Source organism: Blennius ocellaris, assembly GCF_963422515.1.
Source record: "Blennius ocellaris genome assembly, chromosome: 18".
NCBI classification, from domain to species: domain Eukaryota; kingdom Metazoa; phylum Chordata; class Actinopteri; order Blenniiformes; family Blenniidae; genus Blennius; species Blennius ocellaris.
Genome location: NC_137667.1, coordinates 4,981,741 through 5,005,347, shown reverse-complemented (window position 1 = coordinate 5,005,347; position 23,607 = coordinate 4,981,741).

Below are 23,607 nucleotides of genomic sequence, written 5' to 3'. Positions count from 1 at the left end.
TCAGTCAAAATAAAGTTTTGTTTTTGACTTTTTACAAAGGACAAGGAGAGAGTCAGAGGCTGCACATGTGTAAGTAGATGGACAATAATGGTTGATTCCAGAGTAAATTTAACAGCGATTCATCAACAAATGTTTAAACAAACCCCAAGTCATGTTGGAGACTATTTATCTGTTACTCAGCAAAGCTACATCCAGTTGCACAGAGAAGATCAAGCCAGGCTGGAAGTAGCCACACAGAATGCCTTGTGAAATTGGTAGTTTTTAAATTATATCAATTTGTGCTGGACACAAATCATTAATATTCATTACTGCAACAATACTACATATCTGCTGGCTCCAGAACAGAACACAGTGCTCTGCTTCTTAAACTGCAGACAAGCATGTGATGGAGAAAAAGCAAACAAACAATCCAAAAAAACAAAAATAAAACATGGCCCAGTAGCAGCCAGTGTAAACTGCGGGCAGCAGAAAGTTATTTCATGCGTCACGATAACTCAACGTTATCGCTTATTGTATGCTCATCTGATATTGCTATATATCACTTCCTCATATGATTAGATTTTTTAAGAGGACAAAGAAAACTGTTTGAATGTTAAAGTTTTGATATCTGTGAATGGATTTCAGAATGCAATTAAATCAAATCCGCCAGCATAATGCAGGAGCTTAAACTCTTGTCTTTCAAATATACAATTGCTAGTATTTCACCCAGACCTCTGCTTGATGGTTGATTAAATCTACCGTGCTCCACTAACCACTCACATCACAGTCATTTTGAAATGTAGAGGTTCTTTTATAGGAAGATTTCCCCACTAAAAGCCCCATGGAAGGCGTTTATATTAGCAGGTATTACTCTGCCTATTGTAAATCTCTCCCACTTATTGCTTCCTTGTGACAAGTAATAACGGCGAACTGTGTGTGTATTTTCATTCGGCTGCGGCAGTTGTGGGATTTTAACGGGGACCGCTCCGATTTCAACTTCACTGCCTTTTGGCCCGAGTGTCAGACTCAGAGTTTCGCTCAAAACCTGTATTCAGCTCCGTGAACAATACGAGACAGCGAGGCGATCAAGTGGTCTCCACAGAGCCGTGCAGTGTGCAGTGCAGTAATCAATACTTTTAAATTCATATTTACTCTAGGTCTGGGCTCTGTTTAGATTTCTTTTGCAGGCTGGATGAGCTTTAGTAAAGTCTGTATTTTCATTCAGCGGTAATAAATAGAAAAACGCTGCCACTAAAAGGCTCCGCTCCCACATTAGACGAGTCCAACCGTCATGTAGTCCCAACACCGCCGGCGTTGCTGATTGAATTTCTTCATTATTGCATTATTGCCCCGAAGATGGCTCCCGGCTATGTGATTTGCCGTGTGAATATGTGCTTTATTATGCCGGCGAACCCCCTTCCCACCTCCGCCTCGTTCCCACGGCTCCACCCCTCGCCGCGTTACAACCTGTCTCAGCAGTTTGGACATAATTGGTTGAATAAACAATTGTTGTTTCAGTCGCTGATGGTGCTACTTTACTTCTTCTCCGGTCCGCGTTTGGTTAATAGCGAAGCAAACCGAATACGTAAACAAATCAATCACGCGTCCGGCGGATTTTTCTCTCGATAGGCTCCAAATGCATCCATAATCAGCTGACGCTCAATCAGTCTCAATAGCCGTCACATTCCTCCACTCGCTCGTGTTCCAGGTACTCGGGAGGGATTGGCAGGGCGTTATAGCTCATATTAAGTAATGCCAAGGTATCCATTACAATTTTAGTGACAACTTAGCGAAGCTGTTACGAGGATGTTCATTATTTTGACTGACATTCTTCATTTGACACAAAGCGGACTCAGAGACGGTAAACTTTTGCTGCCTTTACCTCCTCGGATAAATATCGAGATTGGCCGTCTGATTCTCGCCGCAGAAAACATTGGCATGCAGTCAAACAGAAAATCCGATTTAATTTGCTAAATATGCCCACTGTATATTCTAAATACTTATCTTGTCATATAACACAGTCAGGGATGTGTTGGATGGGTCTCGCAGTTACTGTTCAGCACGATAACGACCTCAGACATATTGTAGGGGTCATAAAGAGCAAACTTCAGGGAGAAGGAGGAATTGTGCAACGAGTGCCCGCAGAGTGCTGATCTCGACATGGTGAGTCAGCCTGTGATGGCAATAAAGAGAAGGGAGACACTGAGGCAGCCTGAATTCACAGAGACGGTGCAATAAGCTTTCGAGCATATGTCAAACACCCTGCTGCCAAATACCTTGAAACACTCAATGTAAAAGAAAGACGTGGCTGTATTTAAATGGAAAGTGGTGGTAGCATATTTCAAGAATATTTTCGTTATTTGCACCTTGTATGATGTCAATAGAGTTAAGATTGTCATGAGTCGTCAGTTATTGTGAATAAGATGATGTATGCATCACGCACCAATAGTAATCTTACTTTTTAGATAGAGGGGGGGCTACATACGAACTGGATAACCTGAAAATATAAATAGCAGCAGTGTAGTTCTATGATATTGTGACATATTTTGTGATGGTTGCACAAACATTTTACAGCTTTTCTTACTGGGTCAAAATCAGGGGTGATAAATAATAACCAGCATGCAAGAGGTTCCAAACCAGCACACCAGCACGCCAAACCACCAAGCAAATTGTATACCTTTCAAAGAAAACACTTTTTTTTTTTTTTTAAATACATTTCTGAAGAGTCGAGGACACATTGAGATCACATTGAGATTATGGTAGGACTTTTGGTAGGAATTTTGTGGTTTGAATAAAATATAGACATTTTTGTCATATATACTCTGCACCACAGCAAAGAAATGTTTAAATTTAGAGGTTATTATGACACCCGGAATAAAATCGGGCAGTATGTGTTCCCTGAACGAAAATGTGTTTGACACCCCGCCCACCCCTGGTATTAAAAAATATATATATTTTTTTTTAAAGAGACTACATATCACATAAACTACCCCACTGCTTACTAATGCTATAGTAACCCCATAATGAAACATCGGTCTCCCGTGATGGACTGGTGTCCTGTCCAGGGTGTACTCTACCTTCACTCATGGGAAACTGGGATCGCTACCAACCTGAAGTTGAATAAAGTTGTATAGAAGATAGATGAATGGACTGTTGACATGGAGCCCGTAAAAGTTATGAGACTTGCCTTTGTGTGACTCAGGCCCCATTTATACGACATTTTCAATTGAAAATAAGGAAAAAACAAACAACTATTGGATTTTGGGTGGCTGTTTACGTGACAGTGGTGCACAGAGCCACTGAAAACTCAACTTTTTGAGAACCTCTCCCCAGGTGGAATCTTTTGAAAATGCAACGCATATTTTCTGAAATACTCCTCCTGAGCATGCGCACCACGGCCCTAGGCTCCCAGTTCATTGTCTCCTTTTACTTGGTAGTTTTCCCTTATAACAATCCAACTTAGTCGTTTGTCCACACCAATATCCGTGTACTCGCCACTGTCAATGTTTATAGCATGTCTATAGCGTGTGTGGTTTCATTACAAAAGCAGACAACAGCACTAACAAGTGGTCCGACAAGTTAACTACATCATTTTCAAAACGTTGCCATGTCAACGCCTAACTTCACTGAAGCTTGAATGCAAAAAGTGTGTTTTGACTTGAAACGTCGTGTAAACGGGGCGCAAACAAGAGTGGTAGCCACAACTTTGGAGTGTTTCCACATGTAATAATTGCTGATGAAATTGTTGGTCTTGTCGCATTACAGCTTAAAAGCCTCTCCCTCTTCTTGGCAATCCTGATGGGACATGTTTTGTGGATAGCAAGCACGCTGGCTTCCTCTGGAAGTGTGAAAAACTTCCACTCTCAAGTTGACCCGGTTCACTTAGCTTAGCACTCAGCAGCAGGGGGTCCCCGGTGAGGCTGCAACTCGTCACAAAGTTCAATAGTGTTGTGGCTGGCATGGTAATGCCACTGCTATGTTCGTTCTTCGTGACGTGCAGTGGCTGCATAAAACATAACACGTTCACATTTCCTCCATTTTATCAAACATAAAAGCTTGAATCATATAGACATTGGAGTGCTGCATGTTTTACAATTTTCCATTTGGCTGATTTCTTAAAACCTCCGGAACGCAGTGGAACATTCAAAACTGTATTTGCTGTAATCCATGCTCGCATTGTTGGCTCGTGATAAGAATCAGTGCGTGCATCAGAATGCAGCGCGTCCGCATCGCGAAGGAGCGTTGGGTACTAATTCTCTCCTGAGCTCAAAGGGGCTTCCATTTGAGACCCACGCAGGCATTGCTAAGAGCGATCTTTGCCCAAAACAACTTTGGAGAAAAGAATGGCAGGGCAAGAACAGAGGTGGATGCAAATGAAGAGAGGTCGAGCCATTTAATACATGGTAATTAGACTCCACCGTGGCAACGAGGGTGACCTTTTCAGCTCTGGCCAGGAGTTGTATCTCGGCATAATGGAGTCCTCTCTGGAAGCAAGGGAAGTATTAAGCCAAGTCCAGGGAAGTTTATGCCTCAACCCTGCAAGGAAATTATTCATCTTGTCAAGCATACACTCTTTCTACTTCCTTATTTATTTATTTTGTCATACACCGCTTTGATAATTGCATTTTGCTCTCTGGGAAAATGTTGCCAATTCAATCTCTCCCTTGTTTTTGATGGCAGAGTTTGTTTGGTGAATATATTAATAAATTTAACATGCATTCCTGATTGTACAGGCCCTCTAATCCAAATGCACATTAGTCATTTTGGAGATAAAACCAATTTCAAAGCTGCTGATGCTGATGGATTTGTCTAACCGATAACTTTGTTTGTTTGTGTCATTTCCTCCCCGTGCTGAATCTATTATTGTTATTATTATTATTATTGTAATGTTTGAGTATGATTGCCGCGGTTACGCTGCCAGGAGTTTATTCACGTTAAAATGACTTATCCAGGAATAGTGAAGACTAATGGCCACTCCGACGAACTGATAACCTCCCCGAGTGTTTGAGGCAAATTCCAAGCTTTCCCACCTGATCACTAAAGAGTTCCTCTAATCTGATGTTTGTGTGCATCAGTCATCATGTATGCCTATTAACCTGCTGCTGTACACCACTGCCACAGAGCTACATAACAAAAAAGGCAGGATGGAAAAGCATGCCAATCAAGTTCTCTAAAAGCCTTTTTTCCTGAACAGATTTCACTCCTGTGAAATAAGATTTAGCAAATGTAAATAAAGCTGCCTGCCAGAGTGCTGCACAAACAGCTTAGAAATAATGCTCTGGATTTAGGCACTTAGAAAAGCAGTGAAAATGATTTCTTCAGTTATTTATTTATCTATTTATTTATTTGTCCTGTATGTTCACATGCTATAAAATAATTAGCACAAATGTTTTTTTGCATCAACTGAGGCCACGTTTACGCGACGTTTCAAAAGAAAACGTGTCCTTTTTTGCACTTACTTTCAGAAATGTTTTCCCTTTACAAGATGATGAAAACAGATGAGGATAGACGACCAAGTTGGATTGTTATTCCGCGTGACTCTCGACTATAAAACTACCAAATCCCAGGAGAATATGGACCGGGAGTCATGACACTCTGGGGGAAACAATGTTGTTATTGTCCATCTGTTTGGACAAATTTACCACTGTTACTTTTAATAATAATAATATTATTAAGAATGATTGAATATAAGGTTGGAGCAACTGATTAATTTTAATGTTAAATATGTCTTGAAATATTTCACACACAGTCAGAGTGACTGGTGCTTTATCGTGGTACAAGCCACGGGCCTCTTGGATGTTCTACCCGAAACCTGTGGAGCAGCTTGTCTCCGCACTGGATGGAGTCCTCTGCATATTGCATGAAGCAGACTTTCAGATACCTGACACCCGCCAGCTGCTCAAGGCCTCAGCCAAGTTCAAAGTCGGTGTCACCATTGCACTTGCACTCTATTTACATCAGGGAATAATTTGTCTCGACTTATATTGGTTTACTATAAGTGCTTTGGTACACGTTTGTCCTGGCAGGTGCAAGGTAAAGTATGCCGAGCATAGTTCAAAACCTACGTATGGTTAATTGCTGGAGTGGATCCTTCATGTTTCTACACGATCGACGGGAGAGAAGAAATGTACATTTCTGACGGCAATACCAAATCTTGATGTGGCAGCTGTGCGCTGGTGAATAGGCCTCTGTTACCCACGGATGAAGGATGAACAAACATAAAAAGCTGCAGAAGACTACAGAATCACATCAACACACAAGTACTCTTTCCACATAAGAGAAGGGCGTCCACAGCTGTGGCCGTTTATTCTGGTTTGTTGAACACCACTACTCGCTGCACATCAGACCTACTTTAATGCCTTGGTTATGGAAGCCGTCGGTCACACCACAGTGCTACACTGATGCTCACTGTGTGTATATCCTTGCTTATATATCCGTGTTATTCACATGGAACAACCTTGGGTCTGTCCTCCTCAGTTGAATTCTGAAATACACAGTCATCTCATATTGTCTGTGTGTGTGTTTGCCTCCCTGTTTGTCTGGGGGTTTTTTTTGTTTTGTTTTTGTTCGTGTGTGTATGTGTCCTTGTGTGAGCGTGCAGTATGGTGTGAGGTCAGTCAGAGTGCAGTGAGAAACGTGTGTCATCAGGGAGGAGGCACTCCGGTCCCCCCTGACCGGTCTCTCCAGCCATGTGAAACACCAGCGCTGCTGACAAATAACTGATGCAGAAGCTCCTTCTCCTTCCCTCTCGCTCATTGACAAACATCTTCCTACACACACACACACACACAGACTTCCTCACACTATTTCGCAGTGTTTTGCGCATGCCGTAGTGTCCACTCCCCGGCACGCACGACGGCAGCCTCGGTTCTGCTGTGTATTGTAGGCCAAAGGATTGCTTCGTCACATTAAGTGACACCGTCTCAGCCCGTCTCTCGCTGCTCTCAAACACAGTCTCACCAATCCTAACACGTGCACTTCAGAGCAACCAGGCGAATACGTCCACAAAGGAAAAGGCGCCAATGTAAACACGCGCTGCCAACAGAATATAGCTTAATCATAACTACAAACACTCTCCCGGATGTCACCGAGCCACATTTGTTAGGTAATAGAACGTTTGTTTTGTCATGCATGTTTGCAAATGAACGACATTGTTGATGCATTGGTCAGAACAGGCTGGAGGATACATCATTCAATGTCTCTAAATTCATTATCCCCGCAGCGTGTGGCCACATGATACATGCGGAAACAAAAGGATAAGCCTTTTTCCTGTGGCTGCATGTTTTCGAGCTCGGAGAGTACAAGCAACATTGATGCTAAGCATTTGTTGCCGTGGCAATAACGGCAACAATTTATGTGAAGATGAGACCAAATCAAAGATTTGCGTTTCCTTAACTGCGACTACTTACATTTCCCTATTTGCTCTGGTCATAATTGCCTCAAGCAATCTATATTTGAGTCTATTCTGATGATTGAAGTCCACTTATACGGTTGTGTTCTCGTGGACGACAGCCATGAGAGATGCAACATTTAGTAAATGGTAAATGTCTTTTACTTACAGTACATTATGGATTTTTATTACTTTAGCAGTTTTAAAGTAAAACACGTTTCGTCGCATTCACTTTTTCTCAAGGACACTTTGGCACATGGTCAGCCTGAGATGGAAGAATGAACCAACAACCTTGTGACTGGAACATTAACAAAACAATCACTATGGACACAACATGTTGTTCTCGCTGTGGAGAATGTGATTTTCAAAATGTATCTGGCATGTGTTATTAAGTTTTATTCAATCAGGTGAATACTTTCCACGCTGTCTCTGCACATACACACAATTAAACAGAATGGTGTTGAACGATCATTAGTCTGTGACCATTTGTCCTTGGAGAATGTGAAGAAAAGTATTTTAAAGCAGACTTTGTCAGTATTGTAACTGTTGTTGGCTTCCAGAAAAAATACATACTCGTGTCAATTTTCTTTTCCCTATTTCAGCCTGTCCCTGTTTCATTAAAAACACTGGACACGTATCAATAGGGCCTTGAAATGAAATTGAAGTTTTTATTTACTCTTTGTATCAGTAGCAGCTTATATTCGGCAGCAAAGGTATTTAAAGATTTATTTTTGACCCTAAAACAATTCTGAAAAGGTACTCCTCTTTATTAAAAAGCACGTAACTTTAACAGCTGAATTCTAAATGTTAAATCTAGCAGTTAAATTAGACCCATTCAATTTTCTTCAGAAGTCTTTTATTTATATTAAACATCAATTTCATCTACATATCGCCCAGACTCGGGGCTGTTTTTAAATGTTAAACCAGGTTCAGTATTTTCTAGTGAAAGTCTTGTTGACCGTCTGCTGAAGTGATCCATTAATAACAAATGGTTTTATATAAATGGAAGGATCTTCATTAGGAAGTTTTATCATTTGGGGCACCAGTCTGGTTCGTTGTGCTCTTCTTGAATGGGATTTGTGGTTGATTGGGATTTTCCGTACCAAAGCATTTAAAAACAAACAAACAACAACAACTCAATGACGATTGATTTCTGACCTGTACGGTCAAATGTCACCATACAAATTGCTCCAATCAAACAATGCAACTTGTCGCTCCCCTCCCCTCGCATTGCCGTGCACAGAAAGATGCACGCAGCCGCGCGCCGAGCTGCCGACAGGATTTACACAATGCTCGCATACCAGCAGCAGCGTGACCACTGTAAGTTTTTGTCAGTGCTGTGGCGAATGAGGCAGGCAGTGCAGCGTAGTGGTACAAATACAGTAAACACATTTCCAGCCAGGCAGGGAAGCTGTTTGAGTCGGTTGCGGCTCTCCCCAGCTGAGCCGGCTGACTGAGAGTTTTGGGCCACGGTTCTGACAGGAACAGACCCTGGGAGAGGAGAAGATGGTGGAGATGTGCATTCTAAGGGGGGGGGGGGTGCGGGGGTGGGGGGGGGTGCTGCAGTATTTATTTGTGTCTGTGTACCAGCGAGGTGGTAAAGATGAGAAAGAATATGATGCTTTATTAACACCGGGGTGTTTGCATTTTTTTTTGTTTGTTTGTTTGGGAGTAGTTTGTGGAAGTGTTTGTAGAACGCTTCACTGCATGTGTGCATGGTTCACCATCCTTCTATAATGGTGTGTGGTCATCCGGGCTTTCTCCCGAGCACCATATATAATTTACTTAGCCATAATGGTACGTCTTGAGCAAGCGTCTTAACTCTCTTCGGCGCCTTTTAATGGGTTGCTTAAGAAGAAAGAATTGATTTCCTGGTTTATGCCGGAGAGATGCTTCCGTGTAGCTCCGAGGGCTACTGTAGCATTACATGTTTTTCAGCTCCGGTGTGCATGCGGTGAGGGAGACAGCAGCTGGGGTAGACGGGGGGGGGGGGTAAAAGTTGGAGAGAGTGAGACTTTGTGAAAAAAAAAAAAATAGAGGGTAGAGTTTAGTTTCTCTCCAGCTCTTTAGAGTTCCCCCGGTGTGTTTTCTGGCAGCTTGTTTGCCGGCGTATAGGCGGGAGTAGCAGCAGCAGTCGGAGGTAGAGCGATTGCGATAAGCCCCTTCAGAGGCAGACAATAGACGGTATAATGCTGTTGGAATTAACGACTGGCATCCCATCGTTTCTCATCTGATTAAGACCCAGTGACAATCTTCTTGCTACAGTCTCTAGTTGTCACCAGCTATGACTAATGAACTGTGATATCCTGCTTCTCTCTCTCCCTCGCCCTCCTTCTCCGTGGCTCACTCTCTCTTCACTTCACGCTCTATCGATTATTGAAATACTCTCCGATCCCTCCCATTCTTAACACGCCCTAGCAGCTTCTCCCCTCTCTTCTCTCTCTCTCTCTCTCTCTCTCTCTCTCTCTCCGCTCTTTTCATTCGCTCGTCTGCCCTGCTCGCTCTCCTCCCCGCGCTGTCCTTTATCTTGTACCATTCATTTAGCTAATTTGATATTTGGAGTTGATAGGGCTCTGAATAGAGGCCCATGTTTTCACATACATTTGTCTCCATCTCCCAATCTCTCATTTCTCTCTCTCTCTCTCTTCTCTCTCATTCCTTCTCTCCCTTTCTCTCCTCCCTTCCTCCCTTTTTTTCTGTATGGATAATGAAATCAGGCTCCAGCCCTTCATCTGTATTAGTGGAATTTGCGGGTCTAAGAGAGACTAACAGCTTGCTAATTCTCTGCCTCTGATTCGTTAAACTGACAGACATTTGCATAATTTAGCTGCCCGCTTTCTGCTCCTCAAAGGTTGCCAGCAGACGCTTCTGACATTGAATGGAACTGAAAGCTGTCAACATAATGGCTTGTTTGATCAGATTTGAATATTTGTTTAGAGATCAGGGCGGGAATTACCGAAATATGCCACTAAAGTGCCATTGATTTTCAAAGAAACTTAATTGATCCACGAGGCAGAAAGTTAAATGTTTTATCTTGTCTCAGGACAAGTTCACCTAATTCTTTTCACAGTTCCAGCACCTCTCTGATTTGTCTCACCTTCAAGGTTTATAGTATTCACATGCACTCCCTCTCCCTCTCTTCTCAGAAGCTCAGCCCTTGTAGGAGGTTTCTCATTCCTCTGTGATGCTGACAGATATGAGTGGTGGCATCTCTTTCACCGCTTTCCCTTTGAGCCGCTCTGTCTCGGGGCTTGCAGCGCGCACTGTGAATATTGCACAGTCACATGCGGCAGTCACATGAGTTGGCAAAAAAAAAACACACACGGAGACTTCCAGTGATTTGCACACACCATGCCACTCGCTCTCCTGTTCCTCAAACAATGCGCATACAGGTGTTCCATTAACCTTGCAGGTTGGCGGTGTCTCTTGGTAGCTCCATTCTGTTGCATGATTAGCTCTAAACTAGACTGTTGCTTTGAGGGCTCACGCACACGGCAGTGGCAGCCCCCCCCCCCCCCCCCCCACACACACACACACACACACACACCCCTGGCCTCTGTTGTCAGAGGGCACCCACAATGTAGTCATGCTTTTCACCACAGATAAGGAGCGGTGTGACGGGAGGCGAAGATTTGTGCGTATGAGTGCGCGACCCTCCTCATGCCTTTATGCATTAATGAAGAGATGCGGCACCAGGTGCCCTCTGTGAGAGCGACGGTGAAGGACCCGCCAGCGGAGGAGGAGGAGGGGGGGGGGGGGGGGGAGGAGGGGGAGGATGAGGGGTCAGCAATGTGGTTTGGCATTTTAGCGGCCTCCTTTTCCTAATGATGCTTTGGTCTCGGTGGGATTATCCAGCCGGCGCGCTGTGTCACGGTCGGTAAACCGCGCTGTGCTGGAGGGAAATGGGCGCGCTGATGGGGGGGTGGGGTGGGGATGCAGGGGTTGCAAGGTGGAAGTGTCAGGAGAGAGCGGGAAATGTTCTCAAAAATGCCCGGAAGGTATGCAACCTTTATCAAAGTGAAGGGAGCCTGAGGGAGCGCATGAAACAGCAGCATGGCTAGCTTCCGCACTCAGGCTTCAGAGGGAAGGATGCGAGAGCCGGGTGGAGGCTGCGAACCGATGTCAGCCGCATCAGCGGAAGACCAACACAATAAATGAAGATAATGAAGCGGCCGTGCAACATTTGACCACTCGCATGCAATTTTGAAATGACGAAATGTGCATAATCATTTGCGTGTTTTCGCATTTCTCTCACCGATCCTTCGCATTTGTTTAAGTTCAACTTTTTGCCGGGCAATTAGAAAATGGCTCCAAACAAAGCACTTTGCCCTACTTGAATGTTCTGGGGGGACTACTTGAGAAAGTAGTTCCAGTCTCCTCTGATGAAAAATGTCCATAGAAATGTATAAACCGCTCTCCAGAGGGAGTGTGGTTTGGCATTTTTGTTTTACTGACGTTGCTGCCAGCCCTGCTTTTACTATACCTGTAAATTATTGCTCCGCTCCGACGCCTCCCCTCACCACTTTCTTCCCCCTCCGTCTCGTCCCTCTTTGTTTCCTTTACTTTCTTCATTTACACCCCTCCCACAAATCACACATCTGTCATCCAGCCGCCTCTGGACGTTTAGCTCTACGGTGGGGTGTATCTTCCACGCATTAATATGTTTTTTCATGCTGTTGCTGTCATAGCTCAGGTCCCAGTCCATCAGCAGTCTGTGAATTCATAGAATTGCCTGATTTTTTTTTTTTTTGTGCCTCCTGTACACAAACATACTCTATCCTCTCCATTTCTGGCTCATCTGCTTTCCTACCTCTCTCTGAGAACCTGGGGCTGACCCTCACAGCATATCAAATTCTACATTTCACAGCTTTTTTTTTTTCACCCACACTGCTGAGTACAGGGAATATTATCCACATATTTATTCCTCTCTGGATGCCAGTTTCTTTCTGAATTTGCTCTCAACATGCACACCCATGTTTTGTTACCATTGGAGGTCAAAAAGGGCTGCAGAAGTGTCCCTGTTTGCTTTGCATGCCTTCCATTAGCATTGATCCCCGCGTTTCTACGTGAAAGGTGCAGTTAATACCCGGGCGAGTAGATCGGCTTGTTTTATTTATGAACGTGTACCCACGGAGACATCCATTATCTGCCCTGGCTACAACAGTCCCGGTGTAAGGACAGGTTTAGAAGAGTTATTCAGAATGCCAAACTTCCCACCACGAGCCCGTCTGCTTTAAGCACATTTCCTTTACAAAGAGACCCAGGGGCATTGTGGATTACACCATGGCTATAACCGTGGCTCACATTTCAGCCATGAAATATGAAAAAGCATGATTCAAAGGGGTTCGTATCGCACGTAGGAAATAAGACGCGGCTGGTTAAAAGCCTGCTTACATTGGGAGTGCCGTCCACTGCCCTTCCTTTGATGCCAATCAGAAGATAAGCCGCCCCGGGAAGTGGTTAGTCTGGCCGTGTGTCACGGGTTCGTCACAGGCAAACGGCTCGCCACAGATCATTACGCCCGCATGTCATTAAAAATGTGTAGTGTGAAATTTGAGCAACGTAAAAGTGCCCTTATAAAAAGAGAGAGTCCGACGGTGAGAGAACGAGACACCTCATCCGCATCGGCAGTAATGCGTAGCTCTTTGCGGTCAACTAATTAAGATTAAATTGAGTGGACTGATTGTAGCGGGATTTGTGCAGCATGTGGTTTGGCCTGTCATCGGCGCTGTCAGCGGAGCAGTGAGAACGGAGGGAACAAAGATGAGATGAGAGCAGCTTTAGTCTCTCCCGGCGTGTGAAGGAGGTGACAACTCATCAGCCGTTTCAACGGCAGTCAGACGCAAATCCCGGGCCTCCTGCTTTTTACATTAAATACATAAAGCCGTGTTTACCATCCAGACAGAGCGCCTCATCTCAAACCTGACCAGCCTGCGTGACACGTTTTCATTTAGAGTGTGAGAACTTTGAAGGCTGCAGACACGTCAAATCAAAGAGCCCGAGGTGTGAAAGCCAGAACAGATGAAGAAACACTGGATTCGGTCTCAGGTAAACAGACTTTGGTGCAGGTTTGTTATGAGACATTGAATTAGCTTGAGTAACCCCCCCCCCATCAATTTTGCTGTAAAGAAAGTGCACTGACATAGCTGGAAGCTTAATTAGTTTTGAAAACACTGCCAACATCAACAGTCTGTATTAATTGTACTGGAGTTATGTAACTTCAGTTGTGCTTGTTAACTTTTCTTAACCACAGTATGTGATTTGATCCTGCCCTGAGCTGTCTTAGATTAAGTGGAGTGTGGGCATGTTTTCTTTAAGCTTGTGGCCTCTGACACATCTTTATTGCTTTAGGCCCCATTTGCGTGGTAACATTTTCACATTTTGAATGCAAAAATGTATCTGTGTTTTGGCTTTTTTGTGCGACAGCAGTGGTTTGAGCCACTGGAATGGCAATGTTTTGAAAATTTCTCTCAAGATGGAACTTTTCAAAAACTCTCAAACTCCGTCTCACAATGGAAACTTTCTCAAAATGCCCGGGTTCGGGCTCCATCTCCATGTAGATGGTAAAAACGCTGCTACTGTGCATGTGCACCACACCTCTAATAAATACTTTTTCCTGCACATGCATGAGTCGATGAACAATAACAACAATAGTGGCCTCCAGAGTGGCGTGACTGCCTGTCTATATTTTCCTTTGACTTGGTTATAAAACCGAAAAAAATGTGGCTCAAATTTGCATACTTCCAAAACTGAAGTGGGGGAATTAAAACGATCATGACTCAACCGAGGGGCAAAGTGGAAAGCTCACAGTAGTTAACTGTGCAGTGGAAAACGTCAACACACGAGAACAAAGACTGTGATGTGACATTTTACTTTAGGATCCTGAAGAAAACACTAAATTTTTAAGTAGCAGTTTGTTGCAGACAGTGGTTTATTTTCGTTGTCGTTGAAAATGCTATAGAGGAATAAACCTGTGATAAATGTCAAAGCTGACTCCTTTTGTTCCGGCTGCATGCAAACGGAACACATTGTTTAGCTGAGATTTTGTATAATTGGCGGTGTGTTGACTTGTTTTCACAAGCTTTCTTTGAAAATTCACACATTTAGTTTTCTGCAGATTTGCAGATGAGACTGTAATCCCCAAAATGTGACATTTATTTCTCTATATTACTCTATTTGATCCAATTTATGCCAATCCTACGATGCAATGTACAGGTATGTTCAACAAACAAATGGTTAAAATGTGTGTAAGGAAACACAGCTGTAGGTCCGTTGCTGATGTTTGTGTTTTGGGATACCGAGGTTCCACTGCATGGACTCAGGAACACTTTCAGAAGAATTCACTGCCCATGTTAGGATTCTACATTAGAGTGTCACTCTTCCAAACAATGGGTTTTCTGTTTCCACACATCTTGGCAGAGTATGCTGGACAAGTAGAAGTTACAATTACAAAACAATCCAGCTTCAACACAGCTTTATTTATCATTTTGTGGAGGACTCAATCCAAGGTGACTGTGGATGAAGTGGTAGGACCTGATAGCAAACATAGAAAGACATACTTTCACACACACCTACACCCACATAGCTTGCAGATTTTTTTTTTTTAGCGTCACCTCTTCCCTCTGGGAAACTTGACAATCAATCTAATTGGAGCGTTACCTACTTTTCCAGCCGTTTATTGCCCTGTCCCAGCTCATTTGAGATGTGTTGCTGCCATAAAGTGAACTAATATGATCTAATACAGTCTTCTATTATATTGTGCATGCTCTATTGCAAATAAAATAACTTCATATTTATTATTAGTTGCAGTAAAACCATCAACCCAATAGAGAAGGATGTCAAAAACCAAAGGAAAATGTTACGTCTGCATAAGAGAAACCCCCAAGCCCCGGGGTCTGACCACTACTCTTCATTTTGGCTCTAAAAACAAATGCAAAAGTTCATAAAGTTACTCGACAATTTTTTTTTTTATTTGACATTTTGAACGTGTAGCTGTGGCTTTGGGGGTATGCGGTATGAGGACACCCGCGCTCAGACTGCCCGTCTGTACCACAGCCTTTCTCATTAGTTTGTACAGACGGCACTGTAGCTGGACATTTTGGTTCCCTGCAGGAACAGGCCTTTTTTTTTTTTTTTTTTTTTTTCTCCCTGAACTGATGCTTGCAAACCCACATTACTCATTTCATTGTCACCTCCACAAAAATGTGTTCCAGCTTGGGTGTAGCCGATACGGAGGCATTTGTAAAGCTTTTAAAAGGCTCTGTGCTTATCAGGAAAAGAAAGGTGCTCCATCTACCTGTTCCTTCGAATCGATCAGGCACTTTGACAGTTGTCCAGTTGTACATCGACGCCGTATGTCACTGCGTCTCATCACAGGTCTGTTGGGCGCCGCGGCTTAGCTCATACATTTATCTCCATTTGCACATCCATTAATCTCCCTTTACTGTAACCCATCCAACTGCTGGCTAGCCAAAGCAGATGAGACGCCCCATTACTTATTTAGCACCACTTTAAAGGGGAACCGAGTCAATTGGAGAGACCGCTCGCGTTTACGGTAACAACATTTGCCGAGCGGTCTCAAACGCAGCCGGCAAAGATGAGATTGAGCGAGATGGAATCAAGTCAATAAAAACCATGCTGGATGATGTGGCCCGCGGTCAGATGGTTAAGCGAAGGTCAACCTGCCCGGGCACTGTGTAATCCGGTGGCTCTCCGGACGGTGACAGGCAGACAGATTCGTGGAGGCCGGGGGTGGAAAAGTCGCAATATCTCTTCAAATCGATGTGACCAAAGAGGAGACGGATAGTTTTTGACCCCGGTAATGAAATTTCATTTTGACCCCTTTTGTATTACAGTAGGGTCTGGTATGGGAGGGGATGGGCGGGCGGCGAGCTGTGATGCATTGAGAGCTCATGTGAAAAGACACGACGGGGGGGAAAAGAAAAGGGGGGTGGACAGAATCGGCCACCGGCTGAAGATGGTAGCGACGCCAGCACGGACTCTTTACCTAACCTCACCATGTTTTCAGTGCAGAGCCGCACTGTCCAGGCGTATACATCACAAGACCCCTCCTACTCCCCCCCCCCCATCACAGTCATGCTACTGTTGAATCCCTCCTCTGTCTGTCTTCTCGCTCGCCTCTTCCACGCTATATATTGCCGTGTATCACCCACCGACACTCTGGCAACATATTAAAAAGAGGGATAGTGGCTGCTCTCAGTTATTGCCAGGAAAGTGATTTACCATGGGGCCGCATTTCCACCGTATTGATTAAAGAACATGTGTGTGTGCGAGTGTGTTTGTTCCAACTTTTTTTTTTCTGTCTCCCAGGGCTTTCTCATTTTCTCGCTCTGTCATTGCCTGTTCCCCTCCTTCGCTTCTCCTCCTCCACCACCTCTATTTTTTCCCCCTCCTTTTATCTTTCACTTCACTTCCGCCATCTCTGATGTAGCCCAACAACCTCTACCACTCCACTGCTCTTCTCTCCCTTTCTTCCTCTCTCCATCTCTCTCTCGTTCTCGCTCTTTCTCGTTCTCATTTATGTTGGCCGTGGACTCGTGTGGCTGATTGTGTGTGAGAGTACAGCTGAGGCATGGGCAAAGGAAAAGGAGGGAGGGGAGAGGGAAGTGAAAATAAGAAAGACAAAGAGACAAATCCTTTCCCACTGAAATTCTATCTGTTGTAGCTGCAGTACATTTCATTCATTCAAGCAAAAAAAAAAAAAAAGGAAAGCAAGACCTACAGATTTGTAGAACGTTTAAAACGCTTTAGTCTCAAACCATATCGGTTCTTAAGAGCCTGCGGATACAAAACTGCAAATACATCATCCACCACTCCTCTTATATTGTCGACAATGAGCGTCGGAGTGCTCTGCTCTCACATTCAGCACAGCAGTTTATAACAGTTTTGTTAATCTGTATCTTTTTTAGTATTGATTTCTTTATTTTCATACATCAATTATTCATCATATTTAATGGAAACGAAACCTGTTGAAGTGTCCATTAGGTCTCAAGATGTGATATCATTGTGCTGCTTGTTTTCTCATCTCCACTAATGGCATTTTAAGAAGCGCGGGTATGTCAATTTATCCTTTCCAACAGGTGTCTCTCTCAGGCCCTTGTTTATATAATGTTTTCAAGTGAAAATTAAGAACTTGTTGCATTTTGGGTGTCTGTTTAAAAAAAATGCTGCTTGGAACCACTAGTGATAAATGCAACTTTTTGAGAATTCATTCCCAAAGTGGAACTTTTTAAAAATGGGAGAAATGCAGCGCTTTGACTTCACAGCTCAACCATAATTGCCAGACAACTTTGCAAAGTAGAACCATTTAATGTCTCCTGAGGATTCATCCTTTATAATCCTTTTGTAAATAATCATTTTATGCTTTCATTCCAAAGTGCTGAATTAAGATATAAAACATTATACCTGCTCAGATGTGTCACATTATCATGTTAATGTTAGTATTTAACTTAAAGGGCTGCTGTACTTTAAACAATGGCTCACAGAGCTCCTGGAATGGTTGAAGGATTAATACATGCGAGTTTAAAAACAGAAAATCTGACATTCACACCTACTTCACACTGTGCCTGCCCGGCTGTGCAGAGGTGAGAAAAAAGATAATTTACTTCTGTTTTTAGCTCGGTCTCACTCCTCACTTTTATCTGTTTTATCTTTTCAAATTCATTTTGTCACTTTTGTCTTGTACAATCCAGCTCAGTTCTATTTCTCTTGGTATAGTTTGAATTTATGTCGAGCTCGCTTCATTTTGTGATATTTATCACCGGCATTTCTTTTTAAGTACGTCTGAGAGACCATAAGCCGGCGCTTAGTGTTTTTGTGAATGGCTTTAATGATTAATGGCTTATCAAAATCTTTGTCAATTAATTTTTTTTTTTCCTCATCTAATCAATTCCAGCTCTGGTCACATTTAAATAAAAGCACTTGAGCTCCTCCGTTTCGTCTCTCCATCTACTCTTTTAATATTCATCAATGTTATTTCAACCATAAGAGATTACGTGAAGTTTCTTTTCCCTAATAGACACGGCTGTTCAGGAAATCTCAGAAGTGTCTTGACTTTCATCCAACCTATGCTGGGGGATGGTCGCAGGAATCCATGTGGGATGACGCACGTCGGCTGATTCAGATTTTATTTGCCGTCAGCGTGACAGGGGTATAAAACGGCGCCGTGACAGGACACGTTCGCAAAGTCACTACCTCTGCTACGGTCTGGCGTTCACCTCATTCTCCTTATCTTTGACTCATTTTTCCTATTCCTTTCTATATTTTTTTTTTTTTACCCCTTTCTTTTTTTCTTTCTTTTCCTTTATAGTCATTTCAGTGCCCTCTCTATTTGTTCATTCCACTTGCCGAGGCTGTCTCCTAGGCCATTAATCTATACCGCTCCAACCGGTCCTCTGGGCCAGACCAGGCACCGGCGCCACTCACTGTGCACTCTGAAAGGCCACTGTGTTCATACAGATATGAAACGACGGACAGAGACAGAGAATGGCTTTTAGAGAAAGCACCTAGAGACATGAGATAAGTGGAGAGAAAGAGAAACATACAAGGAGAAACTAAAATATTCTCGCCCGTTCTTCACTTTCCATGTCATCTGTGACAGTTGTGGGGGGGAGGAAAAAAAAAAAAAAAACCTCATGTATTTTACAGTTTGAGATGATGTTGCCCCTGAACAACTGCACCGAGGTGACTGCGGCGTCTGCCCTTTTGAAAAGGTTGAGATTTGAGGAGATTAATATGCCGTTGGATCACACTGGGGGATATGTGGCTCGCCTGTAGTCGGCCGGGACGGGCAGCAGCCGTCGGCGCTGACGGGGAACTCAAGCAGATGGTCTGGTTTAATCGGGGAGCCGGCGCTGTCAGGAGAGTGGACTTCTATGTTCCTGGGAGGGGGGGGGGTGATGTTCCTGTGACTTATGAGTGTGAGAACTTTTGGGTTTGTACTTTCTGAATGTCAGACTCGAAGACGCAGTTAAAGACGTTACAGATAGCTGGACAGGAAATCTGGACTATAACATTTATTTGTGCTTCAGTCTGATTATGATTGACTTTCTGAAATGGAAAAGTTGACCTTTGATTGATAGGATCAGCTTCTGTATTAAATCCATCCTGCCTGAACGCTTGACCGTGGTCGCAGTGTTTTCAAGAAGTTGCATTTTCAGTTGCTATGTTTTCATGTAAACAGGCAGCCATATGGAATGAAAGTTTTACATTTTCACTTAAATGCTGTTGTGTCGAGGTCCCGTTGACACAATGGCCGACTGGAATCGCTCACGTGTTTTTATTTTCATTTCGGACGGCAACATTTTGATGTTGGACACCTATGCAGACATCGACAAAGAAGAAAAAAGCTGTAGTTTGCATGTCAAGCCTCTACTTGTTGCTTTATTTGCTTTGCAATATGACTTTTCACGGAGAAATGTGAACACAGAAGCTCTTTTAATTTTGTTCCTCATATTCACATAAACCTACTCAGTATCTATCACGTGCATGCATTCCATTTTAATAAGTGGAAGCCGTTTTCAAGGCCACGCAACACGTCGTCGAGTAATCCAAAACACAATGCGAGGTGAAAAATGGGCTTTAAAGAGATTGAGTCGGAAATTTATCCAGATAAACACACGACACACCTCAACAACTTCAGCTTGTCTCAGATCGGTGCTCTCTACATTCTTAGTATGTCAATTTATGAGTTGAGTAGCAGATCTCTCACTGTGATCCATGCTGAATTATCTCAACAGTTGTCATGCAAATTTGTACAGCGCTGATATTCGTCTAATCTCTAGTATAATCTCAATAGAATAGTTCATGTTTAGAACTGGCATAAGACTTTGGGGAAACATCTTCACAACTTTTAAGCCTGACTTTTCTTCATTGTTGGGTTAAATATACAATACCACCTCAATCTGTCTCTGAATAGGGATTTCTATATTGTGTCATCTCTGTATTAATGAGTTGAACGCATCTCTTGTAGTTACAGTTACTCGTCATCTGTCGGTTTCATAAAGCTATGTTTTGTGTGTGTGTGAGATGTTAAGTCTGCAGGTTGATCTTTTCCGCGTTGTCACTCGACAGTCGAACGATGCAGCCACGTCGCTAAAGTTTCCTTGGCACTTGGGAAAAGCTGAATCTCAACGACAAAAGACCCGGCTTTTCTGACATGACTGAATAAAAGGACTGCAGTTGAACACGGAGGGTCCAAACAAGAGGGAATTTAGTTGCACCGACGACTCGGTGTGACTTGTGAAGTGGAGCATCGTCTCTTCTCCAGTGGCTTATTGACAGTAGCCGTGGAAGGCAGTGTGTTGGCGCTTCATTTTAAGTTTCCACAGACAGTGTGGAGATTCAAACCAGTGAGCCTTCCAGTCGTAAGCGTGTATTCTTTACAGCTGTCCTTGCTGTCAAGAGACTACAGCTTAGCGTTCTAACAAGGGATGTGCCGGCTGCATAAGCTGTCATTTCCTGCACATTCACTTTAAACTGCAGACTTAAGAACATTTTAATGAAGGTATTTCATTTTTTTTTTTCTTCCCCAGGAACAGTGTGTTTTTGGTGGAGGTGGTAGGATTTGGCCCAGTGTTAAATTGCCTTTCGGTGTCACAGTATTCCATAGTCTCTGCATTATGATTTATTTCATTTCTTTATAATGTATTCAGCTTCAAGATGGAGATTCTGCGCTCTCTGTTGGCAGTGATAGGGCCAGCAGCAGGAGCACCGGAAGCAGGTTGGGGTTAAATCTCTTGCTCGAGGAAAAACAGTGTGCACAGGAAGGGGGATCGAACCTGCAGCCCTCCACTCTGAGAACGACCTCTGGAACAGTTGAGCCGTGCAGGAGTCAATAATTCAAGTTCACGCAAGCAAAGCCAAGGCGGGAATGTTACTTGGTTACTCCGTGGTTGTGGTGGTGCCGGCGGTGGTGCCGGGGTCAGGATACACTCCAGCTCCGGAGCGTCTCTATGGTAATGATGGGAAGAGCACAGTCGAGGGGCATCTCCATGGCGACAGAGTTGGTGTCACGATCCCTTCTGCTCGCCGCAAGCGCACAGCCCACCAACTTCTCCCCAGTCCATCACTGTCACTGTGGCCACTCCTCCACATTGTCCCCTATCGCCGTCTCTCCCTTAATAAGCCTGGTCTCTCTCTTTTTTTTTTTTTTTTTTTTTTTCACTCTCATTGCCCGTCTGTCTCTTATTGATGTCTATATCTCTTGATCTCTCCTCCTCGGCTGTGCACTCTAAGCTGGTGGTGATGAAAGAGATGGATGCTCACTGCCCTCGGTAATCTCCGCAGCAGCCATTTAGATAATTAAGTCACTATTCTTTGGGTTTCCTTGTGTCCCGCTAACGGAGTGAAGCAACTCAGGAGGCCACAAGCGTGCGAGGGTGTAGCTCCAAATAACGCCGCAGCGTATAGATCGTGTCAGATGTTTACTATCCGTCTGCTCTCAGTGTGTCAACGTGTGCATGTGCATGTGTGTTTAGTCATGTGGGGCATCAGCATTGAGAGCTGTTTGTTTTGATGCCGTTGTTGGTTTTTTGTTTAGCAGAACAGAGAAATCTGCAAAAGGATGCAGCGGGGAGAGAAAAGGCGACAGCTGCCATGGGCCACGGAGACTACTCACAAATACACACGCACGCACACACACACACACACACACACACACACACACACACACACACACACACACACACACACACACACACACACACACACAGACACACACAGACACACGCAGTGTGTGATTGGCGTCTGGAAATTCGCTGCTCCTGCACCCCGTAGAAAAAGCGTGTAGAAAGGCAGGATGGGAAAGTGCACGCGCTAGCCTCGGGGTTTTTCTCCAGCTTCGTGTCTTGCCGTTGTGATAATGTGGTGTTTTGTTGAATGTCTGTGTTTTAATTAACCGAGCAGCAGCAGCAGCGGCATGCGGCGGTGGAGGTAGCACTTCCTCTCTGTACCTTGGGATAATCACGTGCCTGGGACACTGACAGCCAAACACAGGCGGGATGTTACTAACTCGCTCGGTCACTGCAATTTTTCAGAACGTTGTGGTCATTCCTGTCTGCGTGGCGGCCGGTGAGACCTGACACTTTCATGGAGGGGAAAAAAAAAAAACTAAACAAAAAGGACTGTCAGCCCATGCTGTTTTCATCATGCAAAAGTCAAAACTACAGTAAACAAGCAGCTTGGAAATCCTTGCATCATGTCGTATCGTCCAAGCACAGACTACGCACAGCCATTTTTTTTTTTTCTCCCCCCACATCGCAGGAAAGTTTTACTTATTAATGTTGGGCTACAAGAATTGTGCTGATGCACACTGAGGGGGGCACGTTTGCTGTCAGTGGTGCAGGTATGTACAATACTTCTTAATCTTAAGAAGAAAAAAAAACAACCCTTGGCCCCGGTTCATTTTTATTTCTCCTCTCTTCGTCTGCTTAATACGCCTGATCCCTTTTTTTTTTTATCCCCTTTGAATGATTTGGCCTTTACTTGCATGCTTTATCATAGAGGAGACGATCAGGAAGTGGCTGTCGCTGGCAAAATGAGGCAGTGTGTGCATGTCAGCCAGCAGTGTTTCATCCATCAAGGTGTCAGATTAATGTACAAAGTGCCATCTCTCACTATCATCTCTGAACCTGTGTGGAAATCCTAATAGGCAGATGAGATAAGGAAATGTGAAGGTGCTGGATTTATTTTAATTCTGGGTAGACTGCAGGTGGCTGGCGATTACGCTGGTTAGGTTTTATTTGCTTGTCGAGCGCGTCCCTGAAGCAGTTGGCCTACAGGCCTCCAATCTGCAAAACAGAAAAAAAATTCAACTGGAAACAAAAGTTATTTTTGGCTTTAAGTGGTACCCGAGCTGCTGGATTCAGTTCTGAAAGGCCCTACATTTTTATGATGCGCTGCTGACTGTGCGGCGTCTCTGGATTCCACTCAGACCACTAATGAGGTGTGCGAATAGTAGCAAAGTACTAATTCCCCTCAAACCGCTGGGATTAATTCAACCTAATAATGCTAAGAATCAATCCCAACAATAGGCCCAGCGGTTTCCATGCCAGCAGGTTGCTGCATTTATCTTCGCTTCTCATCCTGGGTTGATCGCCCTCTCTCTCCTACTACACACCCTCCGCAGCTTGCCTCCACACACACACACACACACACACACACACACACACACACACACACACACACACACACACACACACACACACACACACACACAC